General features: G+C 44.5%; 1 long non-coding RNA gene across 1 annotated transcript; it reads left to right on the plus strand.

Annotated features, from left to right (window-relative positions):
- Nucleotides 1-7,255: 7,255 nt before the first annotated feature.
- On the plus strand, nucleotides 7,256-11,142 carry LOC115835964. The gene is made up of 2 exons (XR_004030944.1): nucleotides 7,256-8,996; nucleotides 9,853-11,142. It is a non-coding gene; the product is annotated as an uncharacterized LOC115835964 (long non-coding RNA).
- Nucleotides 11,143-13,084: the final 1,942 nt, after the last annotated feature.

Below are 13,084 nucleotides of genomic sequence, written 5' to 3' on the forward strand. Positions count from 1 at the left end.
GCTGGCAATTATAAGAATGTTTAAGATAAATCTAGTATAAATGCTGAACTCAGGAGAGTAAGAAAATGACAAATACTTATAGGACAGCCTATACGATGTTACAAGCACATGCAGTGTTCTGAAATAACACAGAGGAGGGCATAATTAACTCTGCAAGAGTTAGGAGGGGGTTCAAAGAGGAGGGCCGAGTGAGTAGGGATTTTCAAGATGTAAAGGAATAGAGGGGATGATGTGGAAAGAGGAAGAACCTCTCAAAACAAGACAACAGGGCTGGGCATGGTGGCTCACACCTGTAATCCCAGCACTTTGAGAAGCTGAGGCAGGATGATCACTTGAGCCCAGGAATTTGAGGCCAGCCTGAGCAACACAGCAAGAACCCTGTTTCTATTTAAATAAGTTTAATATATTTTAAAAAGACAACAGAGTAAACAAGAAGCACTGAGGCATGAGACAACATGACAGGCAAAAGACAGTAAAGTTGAACTAGTAACATAATTTCTAATGTCTCCAAATGATGAAAGTAGCATACAGCTCTTAAAACTGACATGAGAAAGTGCATTCAGTGACTTCAGTCTTTGGTGGAAGTTCCTAGTGTATGAAATGGAACAGATGAGAAAAGGCCTTGGTTCCCATGCTGTGGGAATAGGGAACTGGTGAAGGGCTAAGTATCAGAAGATCTGTAATTCAGATAAATCACTCTGTTGATTACCTGGAGGGTGAATTTGAGGAGAATGAGACTAGAGGCAGGAGCAAGGCAGTACCAGTGCAGGTGAAGAAAGAACATAGGTAGAACTTGGCCACAATTAGAAAAGGTGAGAGGAGGAGCCAAAGAGAGGGAAACATATGGGATCATGGCCAGGTTTCAGGCTGGAACAGGACAAATGGCAGAAGCATCCAATATTGAAAATAGAGTCAGAGGAGCCTTCTTGAGTGGAGAGGGATAACAGGGCATTCTAGGACAGGATGGGTTTGAGATTTTTTGACATATCCAAGTGGAAAACTCTTGAAAGCATGAGGCCACACCAGAGCTCAGTGAGGGCAAGAAGATAGGGAATGTGGAGTCATCAGCTTGCAGGTGAAAGCTGAAGCCATTCTCCCACTTCAGGAGAGAAGCACATGAGCAAAGAGCTGAGATTCCTGGAGAACACCAACATTCCCAAGTGAGCTGAAAGAGAGAATTCAGAGGAGGACCAGGGGGAAAATTAAATGGAAGAGTCTGCTGTAGAGATAGCACTGTGATCCAGGGCTTGATCTTTGGAGGCAGACTGCCTGAATGATGGTTTCCTTTTCTGTAAATGAGAGTAAAATTATCCATGCATGGAAAAAAGCCCTCAACAAACTAGAAACAGGAAGGAACTTCATCGACATGATGAAAAGCATCTGTGAAAACCTAGCAGTTAACAGATTTAATGGTGCAAGACTGAATGCTTTCCCCTAAGATTGGGAACAAGACAAGGATGGCCATGTTCAGCAGGTCTATTCAGCTTTGGTTCTGGCCAGGATGATTAGGTGATTGATATATAAAAGGATCCAGATTAGAAAGGAAAAAATAAAACTGTCTTACTCCCGAATGTCATGATCTTCTATACAGAAAATCCTAAGGCATCCAGTTTAAAAAAAAAAAAAAAAAAAACTAGAACTAGTTCAGCAAATTCACAAAATCAGCATACAAAAATCAATTGTATTTCTGTACACTAGCAATGAAAAATCCAAAAATGAAATTCAGAAAATTATTCCATTCACAATAGCATCCCAAAGAATAAAATACTCACTGTGGGAAGAAACTAAAAAAGAACTAAATAAATGAAAGCTATTCCATGTTCATGGATCAGAAGACTAAATATTATTGTCAATACTCATCAAATTAGTCGACAGGATCAACCTGATTCCTATCAAAATCCCAGCTACCTTTTCTGCAGAAATTGACAAGGCGATCCTAAAATTCATATGGAAATGCAAAGGACACAGAATAAGCAAAATAATCCTGAAAAAGAAGAACAAGATTGGAGGACATATCTTCCTAATTTCAAAACTTGCTACAAAGTAATCAAGAGAGTATGGTGCTGGCTTAAGGACAGATGTATAGGTCACTGGAATATAGTTGAAAGCTCAGGCTGGGCACTCATGCCTGTAATTGCAGCACTTTGGGAGGCTGAGGTTGGGGGATCCCTTGAGGTCAGGAATTCAAGACCAGCTTGGGCAACATAGAGAGTGAGACCTGTCTAAAAAAATAAAAATTAAAAAAAAATTTGATTAGCCAGGCATGGTGGTACAAGCCTGCTGTCCCACCCAGTCAGGAAGCTGAGGTGGGAGGATCTCTTGAGTCTAGGAATCTGAGAATGCAGTGAGCTATGATTCACTACTACACTCCAACCTGGGGAAGAGAGAGAAAACATATCTGTAAAAGAAAATAAAGCTAAGTGTGGTGTCTCATGCCAGTAATCCCAAAACTTTAAAGGGCCAAGGAGAGAGGATCCCTTGAAACCAGGAGTTTGACACCAGCCTGGGCAACATAACAAGACTCTGTAACTATGAAAATTAAATTAAATTAAATTAAATTAAATTAAATTAAATTAAATTAAATTTAAAACTATGGCTGGGTGTGGTGGCTCACGCCTGTAATCCCAGCACTTTGGGAGGCTAAGGCGGCTGGATCACCTTTGGCCAGGGGTTCAAGACCAGCCTGGCCAACATGGCAAAACCCTGTCTCTACTAAAAATACAAAATTAGCCAGGTGTGGTGGTGTGTGTCTGTAACCCCAGCTACTCCAGAGGCTGAGGCAGGAGAATCACTTAGAACCTGGGAGGCGGAGGTTGCAGTGAGCTGAGATCACACCACTGCACTCCAGCCTGGGTGATGGAGGGAGACTCTGTCTCAAAAAAAAAAATAAAAATTAGCCAGGTATGGTGGCACACACTTGTCCCAGCTACTTAGGAGAGTGAGGAAGGAGGATGAATTGAGCTCAAGAGTTTGAGGCTGCAGTGAGCTATGAACACACCACTGCACTCCAGACTGGGCAACACAATAAGACCCTGTCTCGAAAAAAAATGAATTGATCAACTGAAAAATAATTGAAATCCAAGAAAGAAACCATTACATTTAAAGTCAATTGATTTGACAAAGGGGTCAAGAAACTTCATTTGGAAAGGAATAGTCTTTTCTTTTTTTGTTGTTTTTCATTTTGTAGAGATGCATGTCTCACCATATTGCCCAAGCTTATCTTAAACTCCTGGACTCAAGCAATACTCCTGCCTTGGTCTCCAAAGTGCTTGGATTACAGGTGTGATCCACTGTGTCCAACCATGAATAGTCTTTTCAACAAATAATTGTGGGGCAATTGGATATTCATGTGCAAATAAATTAATTTGGGACCCTGCCTAACACCATACACAAAAATTAACTGAAAATGAATCACAGACCTAAATGTAAAAACTAAAACTATAAAACTCTTAGAAAAAAACATAGGAGTAAATCCTTGTGATCGTGTGTAAGGCACTGATGTCTTAGATACAATGTCAAAAGCACAGTTCAAGACCAGCCAGGGCTAAATAATGAGACCTGCAATGTCAAAAGCACAGAACAAGACCAGCCAGGGCTAAATAATGAGACCTGGAAAAGGAGGAAAGGGAAAAAGTGAGAAAATGAAAAATGGCAAATTGAACGTCAGCTGAATTTAAAACTTTGGCACATCAAAAAATAGAATCAAGAAAGGGAAAGACAGCCCACAGAATGAGAGAAAATATTTATAAATCATATGTCTAATAAGTGATATATCCAGAAGAACTCTTACAACTCAATATTAAAAGACGATCCAACTTAAAAATGGGAAAAGCACATGAATAGACATTTCTCCAAAGATGATATATTAATGTCCAATAAGCACATTAAAAAGTGTTTAACATCATTAGTCATTAGGAAAATGCAAATCAATCCACAATGAGATGTTGCTTTACACCCACTAGAATGAATACAACCAATCAGACAGATAACACCAAGCGCTGGAGAGGAGGTGGAGAAATCGAAACCCTCATACACTGCCAGTGGGAATGTAAAATGGTGCAGCCGCTTTTTTGGAAGACAGTATGAGAGTTTCTTAAAATGTTAAAAATAAAATTGCCTTAAACCCGACAACTTTACTTCTAGGTGTCTACCCAGGGAAAATAAAAATGTATGTCGACACAAAGACTTGTATATGAATATTCACAACACCATCCACAAGAACAAAAGGTAGAGACAACCCAAATGCCCATCTACCGACAAAGGGATTAAAATGTGGGGTATAGAAAGGAATACTACTCAGCAATCAAAAGGAAGTTCTGAGGCACGCTACCACAGTGATCAACCTCAACAACACAGTGCTTCATGAAAGAAGCCAGATGCAAAAGAACACACACTGCATGATTCAGTTTCTATGAAAGGTCCAGAACAGCCTAATATAGGGACAGAAAGCAGATTACTGGTTGTCGACGGCTGGGAATAAGACTGAAAAGTGACTCTGATGGGCACAAGTTTCTTTCTGGGATGACAAAATGTTCTAAAACTAGATTTCGGTGATGGTTACATAATTCCATAAATATACTAAAAATCATTGAATTGGACCAGGCACAGTGGCTCACACCTGTAATCCCAGCACTTTGGGAGGCCAAGGCAAGAGGATCACTTGAGCCCAGGAGTTCAAGACCTGTCTGGGAAACATAGAGAGACTCCATCTCTACAAATAATTTTTAAAAATTAAACAGGTGTGGTGGCACAAGCCTGTAGTCTCAACTACTCAAGAAGCTGAGGCAGGAGGATCACCTGATCCCAGGAGGTTGAGGCTGCAGGGAGCTATGATAGTACTATTATGCTCCAGCCTTGGTATCAGAGTGAGACCTTGTCTCACACACACACACAAAAAACCATTGAATTGTACACTTAAAATGGGTGAATTTTAGTATGTAAATTAGACCTCTATAAAGCTGTTAATTTTCTTGTTTTTTTTTTTCTTTTTTCTTTTTTGAGACAGAGTTTTGCTCTTGTTGCCCAGGCTGGAGTGCAATGGCATGATCTCAGCTCACCAAAACCTCAGCCTCCCAGGTTCAAGCGATTCGCCTGCCTCAGACTCCCAAGTAGCTGGGATTATAGGCTCCCGCCATGGAGCCTGGCTAATTTTTTGTATTTTTAGTACAGACAGGATTTCACCATGTTGGCCAGGCTCATCTCAAACTCCTGACCTCAGGTGATCCACACACCTCAGCCTCCCAAAGTGCTGGGATTACAGGCATGAGCCATTGCACTGGGCAATTTTTTTAAGTTTTAAAATTATATTTACCCCTAGCACGAAGATTGTCTCAAAATACCACTAAAAGAAAACAAGCCTTCCTGGAGAGAGTGCCGATTCCAGGTCTAGGCCAGAAATGTATAAGATAAGCCTGGAACACTGTCACTCTGAATAGCAAGGAATCTATCAAAGATTAGGATGATTTCAACATGTCTGAAGAGCCAATCTGAAGGGACTCCTTCTAACCAAAGATAGAACTGTACATTAATAAGGATAATAATTGCAGTGGATTGAAATACATCAAATGTGTTTGAATGTCTGCATTCATAATGCCTCTTTATAAAAAATAAAAGTGGGTTGTCCAGCCACAAGGGCTTCACACCTATAATCCCAGCACTTTGGGAGGCCAAGGCAGGAAGATCACCTGAGGTCAGGAGTTCGCAACCAGCCTGGCCAACCTGGTAAAACTGCATCTCTACTAAAAATACAAAATTAGCTGGGTGTAGTGGTGCATGCCTGTAATCCCAGCTACTCAGGAGGTTGAGGCAGGAGAATTGCTTGAACCCAGGAGGTGGAGGTTGCAGTAAGCTGAGACCTTGCCACTGCACTCCAGCCTGGGCAACAGAGCAAGACTCTGTCTCAAAAAAAAGAAAAAATAAATAAGTAAATAAAGAAATAAATGTGAGCTGGGGACAGTGGCTCATGCCTTTGGGAGGCCAAGGCAGGAGAATCACTTCAGCCCAGGAGTTGAAGACCAGCCTGGACAACACAGAGGGACCCTGCCTCTACAAAAAATGTTTTAAATTACTCAGGCTTAAGGGCCCATGTCTGTGGTCCCAGGTACTCAGGAAGCTGAGATGAGAGGATTGCCTGAGCACAGAAGCTTGAGGCTATGGTGGCATGATTGTCCCACTGCATGCCAGCCTGAGCAACAGAGCTAGACCATCCCTGTCTAAATAAATAAATAAATAAAAGTGGTCACCATCAAAGGATAGAAATGAAACAGACCATGATTTTGAAAAATGGTAAACAAAAAGAACAAATCAAGCCACTAACTGGCCTTTTCTATCTAAATTGTACAACTGGGTAACACAATAATTTATAAGAAGCTACATCTCTTTTTTATATTTACTTTTTTTTTCCTTCATGCAAGGCCCTTCTCGGGTAGCAATATCTCTTTCTGGAAGTATGGCAGCTCATAAATGAAGAAGGAATGATATAACAATACCATCATTGTTCAATCCATAATTTATCAATGGCTGTTAACATCATAAAAAAAAAAAAGATGGCCAGACAGTAGACACCCCCTGCTGGAAGAACCTAGCACAGTCTTTTTGCCTTGACCCCCCAAATCCAACCTGAATCTGATCAAGCTTTCAGATCAAACTACTAATTTATAAAAACTAGAACAAAGTGAAGAACAAGTTAATCAACATCACAAGGATACAAATAGCCAAATTCAAACTATGAGAAACAGCATAATGAGAATACAGTTAACATAATCCAAACTATGGGGAAACTGCCTAATTTATTCAATAAATAAACTGCAAGAGACAAAAAAGAGATCAAATAGGGAAGCTTTCAGTATCAAAAAAAGCTAAGATATGAATGAAACAATCCAAAAGAGAGACTTTATTTGGATCCTGATTCAAACAAACAAAAAATATATGAAATTACTGGAAATTTGGAGCTAGCAGGAGAGTTGACAATATTAAAGAGCAATGGTGTGGGATGGTTGGTTGATCTTGGTATTGGGATTATGTTTTTAAAAGAGTTCTTGTCACCAGGACAGTGGTTCATACCTATAATCTCAGTATTTTGGGCGGCCGAGGCAGGAAGATCATCTGAAGCTGGGAATTCTAGACCAGCCCGGGCAACATAGCAAGACCCTGTCTCTACTAAAATAAAAATTAAAAATTAGCTGGGCATGGTGGCGTGGGTCTATAGTCCCAGCTACTTAGGAAGCTGAGGCAGGAGAGGTCAAGGCCACAGTGAGCCATAATCGTGCCACTGAATTCCAGCCCGGGTGACAGAGACCTTGTCTTGAAAGAACAAAACAAGAATCCTTATCTTTTACAGATATATACCAAGACATTCAGGGAGGAAATTATATGATATGTGGGATTTGCTATAAAATAACAAGAGACGAAGAGGAGAAGCATGCAGGAGTGTACATGAAACAAGATTGACCACGAGATAACAAATATCTGAATCTGCTGATGAGGAAGTGAAAGCTCACTACACTAGCCTCTCGTTTAAAATGCTCCAGAATAGAAAGTTTGTCTGAAAATCCTCTTCACGGGTTTGTAGCAAGCATTGAATAAGATCATGTATACAGAGTGCTTTATAACCATGGCTTACAGGTAGTCAGCACACATTGTTTTCAGTTTTGTATACTCCCTGTCCATTAATCACATCCAAAAAAGATATGTTATTCACACTAAGAGCTCTGGCCCATGGACCTTTGTCCACTTGGTGGTAATTTATTGAAATTTGGGGTTTAGAATGAGGAAATGCCAGCCTTCAGAGCCCCAGGCCTACTATGCAACAGCAAAGCCAACAGTCCCAAATTCCTTCCTAGCACACCTAGTGAGTAGGATCACTTTCCTCTCACCTTGTAGGCATACTTGAGTTCATTCACTCATTCATTCACTATTTTTCATTCATTTCTTATGTGCCAGGTATTGGGTGCTAGGGATCCATAATACAGTGAACCCATAATTGACTGCAAGCATCACTTTCAAAGCATCATTTCAGGATGAGTATTTAAGTGCCAAGTGAATTCAAGGAACAGTGCAAAGGATCTATGGCCTCAGTCACCATGAAGACCCTCCCAAGAGCCAGCCCTACTGGGCACATATAAATGAGTGGAGACCTGGAATTCACCCTTACAAAGCCTAGAACCTGACAGAGCACACAAGACAAAAGCCTAAATAACAAGAACAGGGAGCAGAATGTGAGAGGTAGGCCCCAAAGCATTCAGCCACCAAGGTGGAGAAAGTAATGTGTGCAGAGTGGGGAGTAGTCAGGTTTGGCTGAAGAAAGCAGGCATTTGGGGAGAGGTGGAAACTGAGGCCGGAATGGTCTCCTAGGGCCCTGTATGGAGAAGGTCAGGTTCAGGCATCTGAATCCCATTCAGTAGCAAGAGTCACTCCACGGTGCCAAGCAAGGGCTAACAGGCTTAGGACAAGATTCAGGAAGAGGCCTCTTGCAGCAAGTGGCCAAGCCCAGCGACCACTCATGGAAGGCCTATCCCCACCTGGCACTGCACCTTCAAGTTCACATCACATGGCCATGTGCACATTCATACACAACCACGTGCATGTTCACATGCATGTTCACACACAGTCATATGCATATTCACACAACCATGTGCACATTTACACGTGGCCAAATGCATGCTAATGCACAATCATATGCATGTTCACACACCACCATGTGCACATTGAAACATGACCATATGCATATTCACAGATTTGTAAGACCTGAGACGGACGTGTGTTTTGGGAGATCCAGCTTTAGGATACGGGCTCACTGTCTCAGCACATGCAGACCAGGCCTGAACTCTATTCAGGAAAGCTGCCTGCCAGTTTATAGGAGGGCTTAGCAAACCTTTTCCATGAAGAGCCAGTTAGGAAATGTTTGAGGCTTTGCAGAACACGTGGTCTCTTGCAGCTACTCAACTCACTAAAGCAACAATGGACAACACATCCGTGAAGGAGCATGGCGTGTTCTGGTAAAACAAAACTTGGCTGTAATTTGCCTATGCCTAGCCTAGAGTTTGTAGCCTCTTCCCAGAGAGAGGGAATCTGACAGATTCCCAAATCTATCAGAGACTAGGAAGTCTCCTTCAGAAGGACCCTCCAGGCCTGAGGATCCATCCACTCATAGGAGGCCTGGTGCAACTCATTCCCCACTCAGCTTGGTGCAAGCTAACCCTCCTGCCACTGTTATCCTTGCTGACCGCCCCCGTTGTCCTCTCAAGTGGAGGCTGCCTGCTTCTCATGTCCTGTGCTGCAGGGTCAGGCACTGCACCCACCCCTTCCAGCCCCACAGGAGCCCCTCTCCCCAGCCCTGGCCCGCTGCCAGCCCACCCCCTCACCAGGGAGCCCCTGCACATCCAGTTGAGCCCAGATGGCATTCCTTTAAGAAGCCTCCTCGGCACTCTGAAGTCCAGATCGCAGGCCCCACTTGGAATGTTCTCCTTGCAGCCTGTTCTTCACTCATGAGACCATGTTGCACACTGGACTTCAACCATCAGCTTCACCGTCTGTCTCTTCCTTCACTACCTTCCCTCTGCACTAGGCCATAAGCTCTGTGGGAGAAGGAACTCATCACAGTGCCTGCCCCAGACAGGTTGCTCATAAGCACGTATTGAAATCAAGAATTCCCAGGCACCTCCAACAGAGAGACTGGACTTTGTGAGACCCAACAAGAAGCCACTATTTCAGAACTGGTGAAAAATAGCAAGGATCTAGATTAGGGGGTATAGTGGGAATGAAATGGGGGACTGGGGAATGCCCCATATTTGTCAATAACTCATAATCCTTCTCCAGAGATGTCTTCCTCCCCTGTGTTCTTTGTCTCATCAGCTGCCACCAGCACCCACTCCAGCCATTAAAGCCAGAAAGCTGAAAGACGTCTGCCCTCATCTGGCCCAGCCCCATCCAGCCAAAGACCTGTCATTTAAACCTCACGCCCACCCCGCTTTCCACTCCCACTGCTCCTGCCTTAGTTCAGACCACCACCGTCGCTCTCCTACCTAGTTCAAGCCAAGCTGACCTGGCCAGTGGCCTTCAGGCCTGCCCTTCTCCATCCTGCCATGTCCATCCTCCACAGGCAGAACAGGAAGCTGTCATTTAAAAGTGCAGGTCTGCGTTGGTCCTTCTCCTAATGAAACCCTTCAGTGGCTTCCCGGTTCCCTTTGGGTCCTGGTACAGATTCCTTAGCATGGCCAGGGAGGACAGTCCTCCATGATCCTCCCCTCCCTGAGATGCTCCTCCTGCCCCAGCACCCTGTGTTTGAGCCCAAGCCTGCCCTGTGGCATCGCGGGAGGCCCAGCTCCTCGGCCTGGGGTGCCTTGCCTGGCCTAGGAACTGGGAAAACTTACCTGCTTCCAAGACTCAGCTCTAGCACCTCTTCCTGCTGGGTGTTTTCCGATGCCCCTCCTCTCGCCACCTCATGGGGACCCCGCAGTCCCCTGAAGAGCCTTCTGCCCCAGTGCCTCACCCCACTCTTTAGACTTGTTTCTGTTTCCATGGCTGCCTCGCCTTCTTAGACCATGGGCTCCTGCAGAGCGGGACCCCATATCTCAGTCGGCTTTGCATTCCCAGTGCCTGGCCAAAATGGGGCTGGAATGGTCTCCTATTCCATAAGCACTCATCCCTTGAAAAATGACTGGAATCCTGGACAGCGCCGAGGCAGCAACTGGGACGGGAGAGTGATCTGTTGCCCTCTCCTGGCAATGTGATGAGGAATTGTCCTAAGCACAGACAACTCCCTCCCTGCCTTGCAAAAAACAAGTGCAGGATGGGGGAAACTGGAAAAGGAGCTGATGGAGGATTGGGGAGGTGGATGCTGTCTAAGGAGACAAACTGAATTGAGGGGTTGCTGGGACTCTGCCGGCTCACACGCTATTCCCATGTAATGGGCCCAGGGGCCAGGTCAGTGTTTCCAAAGGAGGGTGCATCCTGAGAGAGCCTCTGGCTCCCCGACCAAACCCTAAACTCTTGAAGGACATCTTCCTTCTTAATATACCCTATTGGAGTGTTGTTGTAACTATCACTGTAACTTTTATTCACTTCAGCGGGCGATCACTGAGTTTTTCCTCCATTGCTGTAAAACACGTTTTGCTCTTGTGTGTAAAATGACTGTGAAGTTAACCACTGGCTTCTCCGGATTGTAACCCAGCTTCCTACCGTGAAGAGGTTATCTCTGATGTTCTGGGTTTCTCAGCTTTCTATCAAAACCCAAATACTGTCATTCCTCGGTATCCGTAGGGGATTGGTTCCAGGACCCTCCCTTGAAGATACCAACATTGCAGGTGCCCAAGCCCCTGATAGAGAACAACGCAGCATTTGCAGACAACCTATGTACAACCTGCATGCACTTTCAATCAGCTCTAGATTACTTCTGATACCTAATTCAATGTAAATGCTATGTCAATAGTTGTTCAGGGAATAATGACAAGAAGAAAATTTTGTACATGTTCAGTAAAGCCACAATATTTTTCAAATATTTTTACCCCAGGTGGTTGAATCCCCAGTTGAATCCAGAACCCACAGATGTGGAATCCACGGGTGAGGAGGGCCAGCTGTGCCTGTTAGCATCCCCCAACCCCATGGTGCCCACTGCTTCAATGGGTCAGGTGATGTCATGCACCCCTCCTGGCAAAGAGAAGCATTACCTCAGCTCCTCTTGGGGCTGCAGGTCTAACTGTCTGCATCTTAATGTTTGCAAATGTTGCCTAACCACTAAAATAGGAAATAGACTTGGGGAAGGAGCTTGAGGCTGTAGCTGGAGATTTGTGATTGATGTTCACAGAGATAGTTAAAGTCTTGGAGTGGCTAAGATAGCCACCTGCAGAGAAAAATCACCCATCGTTCACCATAGAATCTTCCATCTCTATTGCACAGGGCATTCTATAAACATCAGGTGTCTATGGAACAAATGCAAAGGGAGGACACAAAAGAAGCAAAAGGGACTGTCTTTGCACGATGCAGAAAATTAGACCTGCATGGCACGTTTAGCCCTAAATTTAGGAATCTACCCCACTAGACAGGAAATATCTTTTCAATTAACAAATGGCCTTTCCACTCCTTTCCCTGGAAAGTTTACTGAACAATGATCGGGCACCATTAACTTTGTTTTCATGTCGAACAGTACCTGCCCTCCAGTGGTTTATCATCTATTTGGTGGGACATGGCACAAAGGAAGAAAAACTGTTCGGTCCTCAGGAAGTCTGTAACCTCACCAAACGAGGCATCCATCTCACACTTGCTTCTCCAGGACCACTAGAGAGCCACATACGGGGCAGAAGCAGCAAAGATGACCACTGCATACTTTGCAGCTCCCAGACAGAGGCGAACTTGGCTTCCAATGCACAAGGCCCCCTTTGATAACACCTTTTCAGGGTGCAGGATAACAGAGTAAAGTGCGGGTGGACTGGAGTGAAGTGCAGCCCAGGATGATAGTGCCAGCTCAGAACATCCTCAGCGAGGCCAGCAACAGTTTGGAGAATATTGAGAGATGGAGATGTCCAATGAGCCAGAGGGTCCCTGAGAGATGAGATGGCCTTGGCCTGGATTCCCCACCCCTCATTCACAAAAGCAGCTTGGTCCATGGACCTGGGCAGCACTGCTCAATAATGAACAGCCCACCATGCATGCCTCCCATCAGAGCCCAGTGAGGGGGCAGGCGAGCTCTGTCTCCCCAGCACCTGCTCCTGCCTGAGCCAGTGGCCCTGACCCTTCTGACATAACCCTAAGTGCTCCAACTGCTACATGGATTCTCATCATCTGCAGCCCAAACTCTGCCTCCAAAGCCTAGTGGATCCACCCAATGGGCCTTAGCTCCCACTCTCCCAGCACATTCTGCTGTAACTGAGACTCGCCTGCTCCCTGGACTGCAACACTCACGTTTACCTGGGGACTTCCTCACACTGTCCCCACCACCTGAATTATCCTGCTCCTTTCCACTCCGAACAATGGTAGGAACAGAAGCAGCACAGACTTAGAGTCAGAAGAGATAGCTTCAAGTCCTCCACTAAACAGAGAGTGCCTACATAATCCCACCAACGAACATAAACTTAACCGTATTACAGTT

The sequence above is a fragment of the Nomascus leucogenys genome, chromosome 7b (genome assembly GCF_006542625.1).
Source record: "Nomascus leucogenys isolate Asia chromosome 7b, Asia_NLE_v1, whole genome shotgun sequence".
Classification (NCBI taxonomy): Eukaryota; Metazoa; Chordata; class Mammalia; order Primates; family Hylobatidae; genus Nomascus; species Nomascus leucogenys.